The sequence below is a fragment of the Engystomops pustulosus genome, chromosome 10, assembly GCF_040894005.1.
Source record: "Engystomops pustulosus chromosome 10, aEngPut4.maternal, whole genome shotgun sequence".
NCBI classification, from domain to species: domain Eukaryota; kingdom Metazoa; phylum Chordata; class Amphibia; order Anura; family Leptodactylidae; genus Engystomops; species Engystomops pustulosus.
In genome coordinates this window covers 75,609,410-75,623,346 of record NC_092420.1, presented here as the reverse complement: position 1 = coordinate 75,623,346, position 13,937 = coordinate 75,609,410, and the positions used below count along the sequence as shown (strand labels likewise).

At 44.1% G+C, this 13,937-nt stretch overlaps 1 long non-coding RNA gene across 1 annotated transcript; it reads right to left on the bottom strand.

Annotated features, from left to right (window-relative positions):
- Nucleotides 1-681: 681 nt before the first annotated feature.
- Nucleotides 682-13,093, bottom strand: LOC140103719 (uncharacterized). The gene is made up of 5 exons (XR_011850166.1): nt 13,027-13,093; nt 10,841-11,087; nt 9,958-10,003; nt 9,780-9,846; nt 682-762 (listed from the first exon to the last, which is right to left on the bottom strand). It is a non-coding gene; the product is annotated as an uncharacterized lncRNA (long non-coding RNA).
- Between the last annotated feature and the right edge of the window lie 844 nt (nt 13,094-13,937).

Below are 13,937 nucleotides of genomic sequence, written 5' to 3'. Positions count from 1 at the left end.
AAGGAGACACAGGACAGAAGATGGTCATTGGTCAACTGTCCATATTACGTGTCTTGCAGCAGCCCGGCCAGGTCATGTGATCATCACTATGTTTTTCTTTAGTCAGTTGGTTGCATTGAATACAGTATGGCCAGTGTTGTGGTGAGACGTCATCTCACTGGGGCAACATGCAATGATTGGAGTTATACACATCATTATTAAGGACAGTTTGTTAGTTCATCACTGGGAGTGGAGAATGAGAGGGGGAGCTGTTACTGAGAACTGAGGGTTCATGGGGATTGTAGTTGTAGATGGTGGCCATCTTAGAGATAACCCCGCCTACTTTAAAAAGACAATAAAAAGTTTTGAATCATTAAAGAAAACTATTTTAACTCCATTTTGTGATTAAGAACATTGAGTTGGGTTCCTTTATTTTTAGCATTATGGGTTTTTGTATCAGAAGTTCATATTCCTGGAATACCCCATTAACAGAAATAAAAATAACAACACAGAGAAAACTATTTTTCTGTATATTCACCACTAATAAGTAACAAAAGTACCTGTTACAGCTTTATCCTTTTGTTCTGTACTTTCAGGAGATGGCTGATCTATGGCCGGGCGGAATTTAAACGATACAGGCCAGCTACCAAAGTTAAAGGATCTCACTCCATTTCTTGTAGTATCTTCATAACTACTTTCACCCTGTATCTTTTCTATTGTAATAGCACCCCCGGAGAGAGGCAGATCTCCATTATGAATGGCAGCTCGGCAAATAGATGAGTCCTGTGTATTGTAGACAAAAATTTTTTACAAAACAGGTTTTTTTTTCAAAATGCTGATTTTTCATTGAAGAAGACATGTCAACTCTTCTAGCATGTCTATTAACTATATCTGTAAAATAATAATTAGGAAATAATATATTTTTATATTTGCATTATGTCATGTCTGATATTTTTATTAGGAATGGAGAAAAATAATCTAATATGTGGTGTTTAAATTATGTTTAAATAAAATAAATAATCAAACATTCATGGTGATAGGAAATAGTCGGAATTCCTACCCAGACGTACAAGCTTTAATACATCCCCCTCATAATGTACATACGTTTGTTGATCGGTATTGGTATGTTTCTGCTTTTCATAGGTTCAAAGAAATATAAGTGGTTTGAACTCCATATTCTTTATACATTTTTCTATGAAATTAGACAATAACTTAACAAGGCATGCACAGTTGGCTTAAAGGGATCAAATAATATTGATCAAATAATGAACAGTTATACAATTTTCCAATGTAGTCTCTGTATGAATTCTTCCGAGTTTTCTAGATCTCTGCTGTCTCTCTATAGGTAGCTTTTATGTTTACTTCCAGTGAACCATTAGTATCAAAGAGAGTAATCAGAGCTTTATGTTATAATGCTTGTGCACTAGAGATGAGCGAACACTAAAATGCTCGGGTACTCGTTATTCGAGACGAACTTTTCCCGATGCTCGAGTGCTCGTCTCGAATAACGAACCCCATTGAAGTCAATGGGAGACTCGAGCATTTTTCAAGGGGACCAAGGCTCTGCACAGGGAAGCTTGGCCAAACACCTGGGAACCTCAGAAAAGGATGGAAACACCACGGAAATGGACAGGAAACAGCAGGGGCAGCATGCATGGATGCCTCTGAGGCTGCATAATCGCAACATTATGCCAAAATTATGGGCAACAGCATGGCCATGACAGAGTGACAGAATGAAGCTAGATAGCATCTAAAACATCCAATAATTGACCCTGACACTATAGGGGACGGCATGCAGAGGCAGCGGCAGCAGGCTAGAGAGTGTCATGGCGACATACCCTAAATGGACTCAGGCTTCAAACCAATGGGTGGCAGAGAGGAACCAAAGGAGGTGAGCAAGAAGCGCTCAAATAATATCGGTACATGATAAAAGTTTGCCAGTATATTTTGTGGATTACACAGCAGGGTGGCGACAAAGTTAACATGGAAGCCATGAAAACAACCCAAAATTCTGCCTGACACAGCTCGTTTGATAAGGGGACCATGTATGGAGGCAGTGAACTAGTAGTAGATTAAAGGTGCTGCAGTTAAAACTATGTTAGTTGGATCTTGGGATGGAGCTGGCGCTCTGCAGCCAGGCGAGCTTTCGCCAATCCAAGCCCCTGTCTCTAGGCTACTCCCCAAACAGCACTTCTAAGAACCTTTTGTATAAGATCAAGTGTAGTAGCGTTCTTATAAGTTTGGGATATGGCGGGTGAGGGGAATGTAAACAGCTGCGCAAGAAGCGCTGAAATAATATCGGTTAATCATAAAAGTTTGCCAGTATATTTTGTGGATAACACAGCAGGGTGGCAACAAAGTTAACAACTTTGATGTGGAATCCATGAAAACAACCCAAATTTCTGCCTGACACACCTCGTTTGATAAGGGGAGGATGTATGGAGGCAGCTATATGGACGACTTTTGGAGGTAGCAATGGAGACAACGTGTGGAGGCTGCTATGGAGACAATTTAATTTGGATAGTGCCTGTATGTGGCAGTCCCAAAAAGTTTTCAAACCAGAGGAGCAGGTAGGTGTCCCTCCAGAAAAATGGAATAGATTGAGTGCCTGTATGTGGCAGTCCCAAAAAGTTTTCAAACCAGAGGAGCAGGTAGGTGTCCCTCCAGAAAAATGGAATAGATTGAGTGCCTGTATGTGGCAGTCCCAAAAATGTTTCAAACCAGAGGAGCAGGTAGGTGGCCCTCCAGTAAAATGGAATAGATTGAGTGCCTGTATGTGGCAGTCCCAAAAAGTTTTCAAACCAAAGGAGCAGGTAGGTGTCCCTCCAGAAAAATGGAATAGATTGAGTGCCTGTATGTGGCAGTCCCAAAAAGTTTTCAAACCAGAGGAGCAGGTAGGTGGCCCTCCAGTAAAATGGAATAGATTGAGTGCCTGTATGTGGCAGTCCCAAAAAGTTTTCAAACCAGAGGAGCAGGTAGGTGTCCCTCCAGAAAAATGGAATAGATTGAGTGCCTGTATGTGGCAGTCCCAAAAATGTTTCAAACCAGAGGAGCAGGTAGGTGGCCCTCCAGTAAAATGGAATAGATTGAGTGCCTGTATGTGGCAGTCCCAAAAAGTTTTCAAACCAGAGGAGCAGGTAGGTGTCCCTCCAGAAAAATGGAATAGATTGAGTGCCTGTATGTGGCAGTCCCAAAAATTTTTCAAACCAGAGGAGCAGGTAGGTGGCCCTCCAGTAAAATGGAATAGATTGAGTGCCTGTATGTGGCAGTCCCAAAAATTTTTTAAAACAGAGGACCGGGTAGGTGGCCCTCCAGAAAAATGGAATAGATTGAGTGCCTGTATGTGGCACTCACAAAAATTGTTTCAAACAGAGGACCGGGTAGGTGGCCCTCCAGAAAAATTAAATGCATAAAGTACTATAGCAAGAGCCAGTGGGCCCTGTCAAAAAATAGCCAGTTTCCTCTGCTTTACTGTACAAAGAGGAGGAGAAGGAGGAAAATGAGGAGGAGGAGGAGTGGATCAATTATTCAGGTTGAGCTTCCTTCACCTGGTGGAGATTGGAAATTTTGAGAAATCCAGCCTTTATTCATTTTAATAAGCGTCAGCCTGTCAGCGCTGTCAGTCGACAGGCGTGTACGCTTATCTGTGATGATGCCACCAGCTGCACTGAAAACCCGCTCGGACAAGACGCTAGCGGCAGGGCAGGCAAGAACCTCCAAGGCGTACAGCGCCAGTTCGTGCCACATGTCCAGCTTTGAAACCCAGTAGTTGTAGGGAGCTGTGTGATCATTTAGGACGATGGTATGGTCAGCTACGTACTCCCTCACCATCTTTCTGTAAAGATCAGCCCTACTCTGCCGAGACTGGGGACAGGTGACAGTGTCTTGCTGGGGTGACATAAAGCTGGCAAAAGCCTTGTAAAGCGTACCCTTGCCAGTGCTGGACAAGCTGCCTGCTCGCCTACTCTCCCTCGCTACTTGTCCCGCAGAACTACGCACTCTGCCGCTAGCGCTGTCAGAAGGGAAATACTGTTTCAGCTTGTGCACCAGGGCCTGCTGGTATTCATGCATTCTCACACTCCTTTCCTCTGCAGGGATGAGAGTGGAAAGATTTTGCTTGTACCGTGGGTCCAGGAGAGTGAACACCCAGTAATCGGTGCTGGAATAAATTCTTTGAACGCGAGGGTCACGGGATAGGCAGCCTAGCATGAAATCTGCCATATGCGCCAGAGTACCAACGCGTAAGAATTCACTCCCCTCACTGGCCTGACTGTCCATTTCCTCCTCCTCCAACTCCTCCAACTCCTCTTCTTCTGCCCATACACGCTGAACAGTGAAGGACTCAACAATGGTCCCCTCTTGTGTCTCGCCAACATTCTCCTCCTCTTCCTCCTCATCCTCCTCCACCTCCACCTCCTCCGATATGCGCTGAGAAACAGACCTGAGGGTGCTTTGGCTATCAACAAGGGAATCTTCTTCCCCCGTCTCTTGTGACGAGCGCAAAGCTTCCGACTTCATGCTGATCAGAGAGTTTTTCAACAGGCCAAGCAGCGGGATGGTGAGGCTGATGATGGCGGCATCGCCACTGACCATCTGTGTTGACTCCTCAAAGTTACTCAGCACCTGACAGATATCAGACATCCACGTCCACTCCTCATTGTAGACTTGAGGAAGCTGACTGACCTGACTACCACTTCTGGTGGAAGTTGACATCTGGCAGTCTACAATCGCTCTGCGCTGCTGGTAAACTCTGGATAACATGGTCAGTGTTGAATTCCACCTCGTGGGCACGTCGCACAACAGTCGGTGAGCGGGCAGTTGGAGGCGGCGCTGCGCTGCCCTGAGAGTGGCAGCATCTGGGCTGGACTTCCTGAAATGCGCACAGATGCGGCGCACCTTCGTGAGCAAATCAGACAGATTGGGGTATGTCTTGAGGAAACGCTGAACTATCAGATTTAACACATGGGCCAGGCATGGCACATGTGTCAGTCTGCCGAGTTGCAGAGCCGCCACCAGGTTACGGCCGTTGTCACACACAACCATGCCTGGCTTCAGGTTCAGCGGTGCCAGCCACAGATCAGTCTGCGCCGTGATGCCCTGTAATAGCTCTTGGGCGGTGTGCCTTTTGTCGCCTAGGCTCAGCAGTTTGAGCACCGCCTGCTGTCGCTTAGCGACGGCACTGCTGCTGTGCCTAGAGCTACCGACTGATGGCGCCGTGCCCACGGATGGTAGTTCGGAGGAGGAGGTGGAGGAGGGGTGGGAGGAGGAGGAGGCATAGTAGGCCTGAAACACCTGGACCGAGGTAGGCCCCGCAATCCTCGGCGTCGGCAGTATATGACCAGCCCCAGGATCAGACTCGGTCCCAGCCTCCACCAAGTTAACCCAATGTGCCGTCAGCGATATATAGTGGCCCTGCCCGGCAGCACTCGTCCACGTGTCCGTGGTCAGGTGGACCTTGTCAGAAACGGCGTTGGTCAGGGCACGGGTGATGTTGTCTGACACATGCTGGTGCAGGGATGGGACGGCACATCGGGAAAAGTAGTGGCGGCTGGGGACCGAATACCGAGGGGCGGCCGCCGCCATGAGGTTGCGAAAGGCCTCGGTCTCTACTAGCCTATAGGGCAGCATCTCCAGGCTAAGCAATCTGGAGATGTGCACATTAAGGGCTTGGGCGTGCGGGTGGGTTGCACTATATTTGCGTTTCCGCTCCAGCGTCTGGGGTATGGAGAGCTGAACGCTGGTGGATGCTGTGGAGGATCGTGGAGGCGACGATGGGGTTTTTGTGGCAGGGTCCTGGGCAGGGGGCTGACTATCAGCTGACACAGGGGAAGGAGCAGTGGTGTGCACGGCCGGAGGTGAACGGGCTTGTTGCCACTGAGTGGGGTGTTTAGCATTCATATGCCTGCGCATACTGGTGGTAGTTAAGCTAGTAGTGGTGGAACCCCTGCTGAGCCTGGTTTGGCAAATGTTGCACACCACAGTCCGTCGGTCATCCGGTGTTTCCTTAAAGAACCTCCAGACTTCTGAAGATCTAGCCCTCGCCGCAAGAGCCCTCACCACGGGAGCTTCACTAGTTGACACATTTGGCGCTGATGCACCAGCTCTGGCCCTGCCTCTCCGTCTGGCCCCACCACTGCCTCTTCCAACCTGTTCTGGTCGAGGACTCTCCTCCGTCTCAGAAGCACTGTGTTCACCCGGCCTCTCAACCCAGCTTGGGTCTGTCACCTCATCATCCTCCGATCCCTCAGTCTGCTCCCCCCTCGGACTTCCTGCCCTGACAACAACTTCCCCACTGTCTGACAACCGTGTCTCCTCATCGTCGGACACCTCTTTACACACTTCCACTACGTCAAGAAGGTCATCATCACCCACAGACTGTGACTGGTGGAAAACCTGGGCATCGGAAAATTGCTCAGCAGCAACCGGACAAGTGGTTTGTGACTGTGGGAAGGGTCCAGAAAACAGTTCCTCAGAGTATGCCGGTTCAAATGCCAAATTTTCCTGGGAGGGGGCAGACTGGCGGGGAGGAGGCTGAGGTGCAGGAGCTGGAGGAGTGGCGATTTCGGTGACATGGGTGGACTGCGTGGAAGACTGACTGGTGGACAAATTGCTCGAAGCATTGTCAGCAATCCACGACATCACCTGTTCGCACTGTTCTGGCCTCAACAGTGCTCTACCACGAGTCCCAGTAACTTCAGACATGAACCTAGGGAGTGTAGCTCTGCGGCGTTCCCCTGCTCCCTCATAAGCAGGTGGTGTCTCACCCCGGCCAGGACCACGGCCTCTGACCCCTGCAGTAGTTGGACGCCCACGTCCCCGCCCTCGTCCTCTACCCCTAGCCCTCGGGTTAAACATTTTTAAAATGAGAGTTATAGCTTTAATTTTTTTTTAACTTTTTTTTGTGTTTTTTTTTTTTTTTTGTGTTTTTGAGTTTTTAAAACCAAACAATGCTATCCTATTGCTATGGCTATTTTCTAGCCAAGTATGAAAGCACACTACTATGCCAGATGAGATGACACTGAGTTATTAAACAAAATAAACGTAAAATAAAAAAGGAAAAATGGCAGACTGTGCCTAATTGAAATCCAACCCCTAATAAATTTTCCCACTTCGGTCTTTGCAATGGATATGTGCGTCACTAAGCGCAAAACACAGCGGTCGCAAGTCTCACTACAAATTGCTCACAATTGGCTAGTAGATGCACTGCAGCAAGTACAGCCACCAGCAGATCAACCAGAAATCAAATATATAACGCTACTGTAGGCGTAAGCCGTTTGGATTCTCCTTTGGCTATTTTCTGGCCAAGTATGAAAGCACACTACTATGCCAGATGAGATGACGCTGAGTTATTAAACAAAATAAACGTAAAATAAAAAAGGACAAATGGCAGACTGTGCCTAATTGAAATCCAACCCCTACTAAATTTTCCCACTTCGGTCTTTGCAATGGATATGTGCGTCACTAAGCGCAAAACACAGCGGTCGCAAGTCTCACTACAAATTGCTCACAATTGGCTAGTAGATGCACTGCAGCAAGTACAGCCACCAGCAGATCAACCAGAAATCAAATATATAACGCTACTGTAGGCGTAAGCCGTTTGGATTCTCCTTTGGCTATTTTCTAGCCAAGTATGAAAGCACACTACTATGCCAGATGAGATGACGCTGAGTTATTAAACAAAATAAACGTAAAATAAAAAAGGACAAATGGCAGACTGTGCCTAATTGAAATCCAACCCCTACTAAATTTTCCCACTTCGGTCTTTGCAATGGATATGTGCGTCACTAAGCGCAAAACACAGCGGTCGCAAGTCTCACTACAAATTGCTCACAATTGGCTAGTAGATGCACTGCAGCAAGTACAGCCACCAGCAGATCAACCAGAAATCAAATATATAACGCTACTGTAGGCGTAAGCCGTTTGGATTCTCCTTTGGCTATTTTCTAGCCAAGTATGAAAGCACACTACTATGCCAGATGAGATGACGCTGAGTTATTAAACAAAATAAACGTAAAATAAAAAAGGACAAATGGCAGACTGTGCCTAATTGAAATCCAACCCCTACTAAATTTTCCCACTTCGGTCTTTGCAATGGATATGTGCGTCACTAAGCGCAAAACACAGCGGTCGCAAGTCTCACTACAAATTGCTCACAATTGGCTAGTAGATGCACTGCAGCAAGTACAGCCACCAGCAGATCAACCAGAAATCAAATATATAACGCTACTGTAGGCGTAAGCCGTTTGGATTCTCCTTTGGCTATTTTCTAGCCAAGTATGAAAGCACACTACTATGCCAGATGAGATGACGCTGAGTTATTAAACAAAATAAACGTAAAATAAAAAAGGACAAATGGCAGACTGTGCCTAATTGAAATCCAACCCCTACTAAATTTTCCCACTTCGGTCTTTGCAATGGATATGTGCGTCACTAAGCGCAAAACACAGCGGTCGCAAGTCTCACTACAAATTGCTCACAATTGGCTAGTAGATGCACTGCAGCAAGTACAGCCACCAGCAGATCAACCAGAAATCAAATATATAACGCTACTGTAGGCGTAAGCCGTTTGGATTCTCCTATGGCTATTTTCTAGCCAAGTATGAAAGCACACTACTATGCCAGATGAGATGACGCTGAGTTATTAAACAAAATAAACGTAAAATAAAAAAGGACAAATGGCAGACTGTGCCTAATTGAAATCCAACCCCTACTAAATTTTCCCACTTCGGTCTTTGCAATGGATATGTGCGTCACTAAGCGCAAAACACACCGGTCGCAAGTCTCACTACAAATTGCTCACAATTGGCTAGTAGATGCACTGCAGCAAGTACAGCCACCAGCAGATCAACCAGAAATCAAATATATAACGCTACTGTAGGCGTAAGCCGTTTGGATTCTCCTATGGCTATTTTCTAGCCAAGTATGAAAGCACACTACTATGCCAGATGAGATGACGCTGAGTTATTAAACAAAATAAACGTAAAATAAAAAAGGAAAAATGGCAGACTGTGCCTAATTGAAATCCAACCCCTACTAAATTTTCCCACTTTGGTGTTTGAGGTGGATATGTGTGCCACTAAGAGCTAAACACAACGGTAGCAAGTCCCCCTGCTAATTCCTCACAAAATGGTACTAGATGCAAATAAAAAAAAAAAAAGTAGAACGTTATTGTAGCCCTAAGAAGGGCTGTTGGGTTCTTGGAGAATCACTCCTGCCTAACAGTAAGCTAATAGAACACCCTAACGCTTTCCCTGACCAGCAGCAGCTCTCTCCCTAGCGGCATCCAGACACAGAATGATCCGAGCAGCGCGGGCAGCGGCTAGTCTATCCCAGGGTCACCTGATCTGGCCAGCCAACCACTGCTATCGACGTGTAAGGGTACCACGTCATGCTGGGTGGAGTGCAGAGTCTCCTGGCTTGTGATTGGCTCTGTTTCTGGCCGCCAAAAAGCAAAACGGCGGGAGCTGCCATTTTCTCGAGCGGGCGAAGTATTCGTCCGAGCAACGAGCAGTTTCGAGTACGCTAATGCTCGAACGAGCATCAAGCTCGGACGAGCATGTTCGCTCATCTCTATTGTGCACCTATGTGATATCATATGACCTTGGACATATTTCTGTCCAATGGAAGCAAACATAGAAGCTTTCTATAAAATGACAGCAAGCAGTTTTTAGAAAATCATGATGAATTGATAGAGTATATTGTAAAATTATATAACATTTTTATCACACAAACAATATAAATTATTTTCTGAAAGTCGACAACCCCATTAAAGGTTTCTGAAATATGCAGGGTTATCTTACTTCTTTGTAGATTTTGGATCCCCAGACACTAGCTTTATCTCTGATGCATCCATCTGGACATATTATTCTAGTAATAAATACATAAGAAACACAGTTTCACGTATAGTTGCCTTTATGTTTTATGTTTTTAGTTTATTAAAACAATATTGTGTTTATTAATAGCTGCCATCAAACTTACTCTGCAATGTTCTCTGGTATCTGATGTCCACCAGTTCTGCAAGTTACTGGAGCAATGAAATGAAAAATCATGAATCAGTCACTGTAAATGAGATCACTAGAATTTCATGTGGCTCCAAATATTATTTGCTATTTTATGAATGAAGGGCAACAGTCTGTAGACAATGCCTACACAATTGTGTAGAAAACTTCACCGGTAGAACAGTATCTTTTCTTTATAAGTAGGTGCCAATTCACAACATCAGAAACATGTGGATACAAAGTCACATGGACTTTCCTATGGATACCACCTTCGAACAGATACATTTAGAACATGGTTTCCCAGAGAACTAAGGAGACTTTTCTCATTACTGGTAACATTTCTATAAAATTTATTTGCAAATACATAATAGATTTGTATCAGCTCAACCTAACAATCTTAGTGTACATTCACACAAATGTGTGCCGTAAGCAAAGCTACCACACGTTACTGCGCTGAAGATTGCGCTCACCCCTCCCCTCTCCATAGAGCGGTGCAGGTCCGGCATTGTAACACGGTGAAATATAGGACATGTTCTATATTTTCCCATACCTGGTCATGGTGCGGTGAGACAACGTCTGCTCACCACACAGTACCTGGCACCATAGACGTCAATGGGGACTGGTATGCAGCCGCAATTGTGGCGGTGGCATATCAGTCCCCAATATGTTTCTGTGCATGAGCCCTTCCTGGGACTGGGTAATCAGTAGTAGCATCTTGCCACTGAACACATAAACAAACTGGACAGAGTGTAACAAATGTGTGGGTTTTGGTTAAACAGTTATTGAACAAAAGAGCTATCTTATACTTTTTACCAATTTGATGTGACCATCTTAAGATTTGTTTTTATTTCATATTTTTTTACCTTCTGGTGATCTGTATGTTGGAATTTGTTGAGCATGAGACTGTTCAGCAGGTTTTTCTGCCTCGGATGTAGATGAGGGTGTATGGAATTCAAAAGACTCCGGCCATTGGCCAAACTTGATCGACTTCACTCCATTCTTGTTGGATTCATCATAGCGGTCTCGTCCTGCAGTCTTCTTAACAATAACTGCCCCACCTTTATTGTCTATGACTCCAGTTTGGATAGCAGCTCTGCAAATAGCGGAGTCCTGGCAATCAAATAGCACACAAAACAGAGGGTTTTTTTACATTCCTAAAAGACTAAATTAACAAGTATTTATTAGCCAGTAGTAATGAGCAGACCCAGTATAGTTCAGGTTAGGCTGCTTAACCTGAACATAGAACAAAGGTTTGGTTTGGGGACGAGAACCCAAACAAACCGCTAAGCTTGCATGGATCGCTGGGTGCCGCTGGCATACTTTGCAGTTTTTACGGAAAGTATTCAACCCCTTTAAATTTTTCACTCTTTGTTTCATTGCAGCCAATTTATTAGAATGAAAAAGTTATTTTTCTGCTTATGAATGTATACTCTCCACCCCATCTTAAGAAAGATAATGAAAAAAAAACAGAAATGTAGATTTTTTACTAATTTATTATTATCAAGAAAAACTGAAATATCAAATGTTCATAAGTATTCAGACCCTTTGCTCCGTATGGAGTAGAGGCAGCTGTTGAGCTAATACAATCATTAGTTGTCTTGGGAATGATGCAAAAAGTTTTTCATACCTGGATTTGGGGATCCTCTACCTCTTCCTTGCAGATCCTCTCCAGTTCCCTCAGGTTGGATGGTGAACATTGCTGGAAGCCATTTTCAAGTCTCTCCAGAGACTTGGGTTTAGGTCCGGGTTCTGGCTGGGCCAATCAGTTATGTTCAGAGATCTCTGAAGCCTCTGCTTTGTTATTTTAGCTGTTTGCTTATGGTAATTGTCTTGTTGGAGGTTGAACCTGCTGACAGGTCCAGGTTTTTATGCAGGATTTCTCTGTACTTGGTGCCATTCATATTTCATTCAATTGCAACAAGTCGTCCTGTCCCTGTCCCCATAGCATGATGCCGCCACCATCATGTTTCACTGTTGGGACTGTATTTGGCTGGTGATGAGCAGTACCTGGTTCTCTTCACATATACCGCTTAGAACTAACAGCAAAAAAGTTAAATCTTTGTTTCAGCAGACTAAATAATCTAATTTATCATAGTCTGGGAGTCCTTTATGTGTGTTTTCACTGTATGTAGCTTTCATATGTCTTGCATTGAGGAGAGGCTGCTGTTGCCATAAAGCCCTGAATGGTGGAGACTGCAGTGATTTTTGGAACTTTCTCTCATCTCCCTACTGCATCTCTGGAGCTCAGCCAGATCTTATTTTGGCTGATGGTGCATGCTAGAAAGAGTTGTGGTCATCTCAAACTTCTTCTATTTAAGGGTAATGGAGGCCAATGTGCTCTTAGGAACCTTGAGTGCAGCAGAAATTCTTTTCTAACCTTGACCAGATCTGTACCTTGCCAAAATGTATTCTCTGAGATCCATAGGCAGTTAATTAGAGCTCATGATTTTCATGTGCGCTGACATGCTCTGTGAGCTGTCTTATATAGACAGGTGTGTGCATTTCTTTATGAAGTCCAATCAGTTTAATTGAATGCAGCTGGATTCCAATGAGGAATGGGAGTTAAATATAAATGTCACAGCAAAGGGTATGAATACTTATGTGATTTTTTCAGTTTTTCTTGTTTAATAAATTAGCAAAAATATCTACATTTCTGTCAAGATGGGGTGCAGAGTGTACATTAAAGAGAAAAAAAGAACTATCTTGATATTACCAATTGGCTGCTGTGAAACAAACAGTGAAAAATGTAAAGAGGTCTGAATACTTTCCGTACCTGTAAATCCCGGATGCACGGTCTGTTCATCACAATTTAACATCCATGATTAGAGACTGCACTGATCGTGCTTGTTACCCTTTAAATGCCTCAGGCAAAGCCCTCGCGTTGATTGTAGTTTCTACCGCAGTTGGCTGAAGTTCAGGTTCGTGTTTGGGAACAAAAACCTGCAGTGTTTGGTACTGACCAAAGCAATGACGTTTTGTTCCGCCTATCCCTATTTGCCAGTATATTAAACAGACTTATATTTTTAATACCATTGATATTTTAACTTACATCTGTATACGTAAGAAATCCTTTAACAAGGCTTTTCTGGCTTAAGCATCCACTCGGGCAGTTGACTCTGAAAATAAGCAACAACAATTTTTTTCACCATTGATAGAAGATAACGTAGAAATAACATTTTCTATTCAAAGATATACATACTGCGTAAATGTTTCCGTAAACTTTGCTGCAGTAGTATAGCAGGTACCTGAAACTGCAGTACAAACAAAAGATGTTATATAACATTTCTTATCTGAATAAACAAGTGTAAGTGTTTAAAGAATTACGGTATATTTAATAAGTTATCGATAGGCATTGTTTCTTTGGTTTCTTCCCACCTATTATGGTATCTTCAGCATCATCAGTAGGATATGAAGGTCGGGTTTCTTTGCTAGGTTCCCCTGTTTCTGGAGTCCCTGGAAAGTCTGAAGGTTCAGATTTCCATATAAGATCTTCTAGGGATGGCTTATCTTCAGATAGAGACTCATGAAGGTGCTTATAGACTCTAAATGATACTTCAGAAGGACCATATCTTTTGCTCCTCACTCCATTCTTTGTGGTTTCTTCATAACTGGGTAGTCCTTCCACCTTTTCTAGATACATAATACCTCCCTCAATGCTCATTACTCCTTGATGGAGACCTGCTCTGCAAACGGAGGACATCTGTAGAAAAAAGTAGACATTAATTTCAAAATCAGACCAATTTCAATAGAAACGCAGGAATTCAACTTTTAGAGGCTTGACTATAGTTTGCTTCTTCACTGGGTTATGATTTCAATCATTGTATTTCACCATTTCTTGGCTAAATAGTTGAGTTTTAATATTTAAAAACTTACCGGTGCAAAGATTTCACTTCCATAAACATCAGCCTTAAGCTGCTTGTGGCAGTCCTGTGGACAATGAATTCTATAAAATAAGAAAAA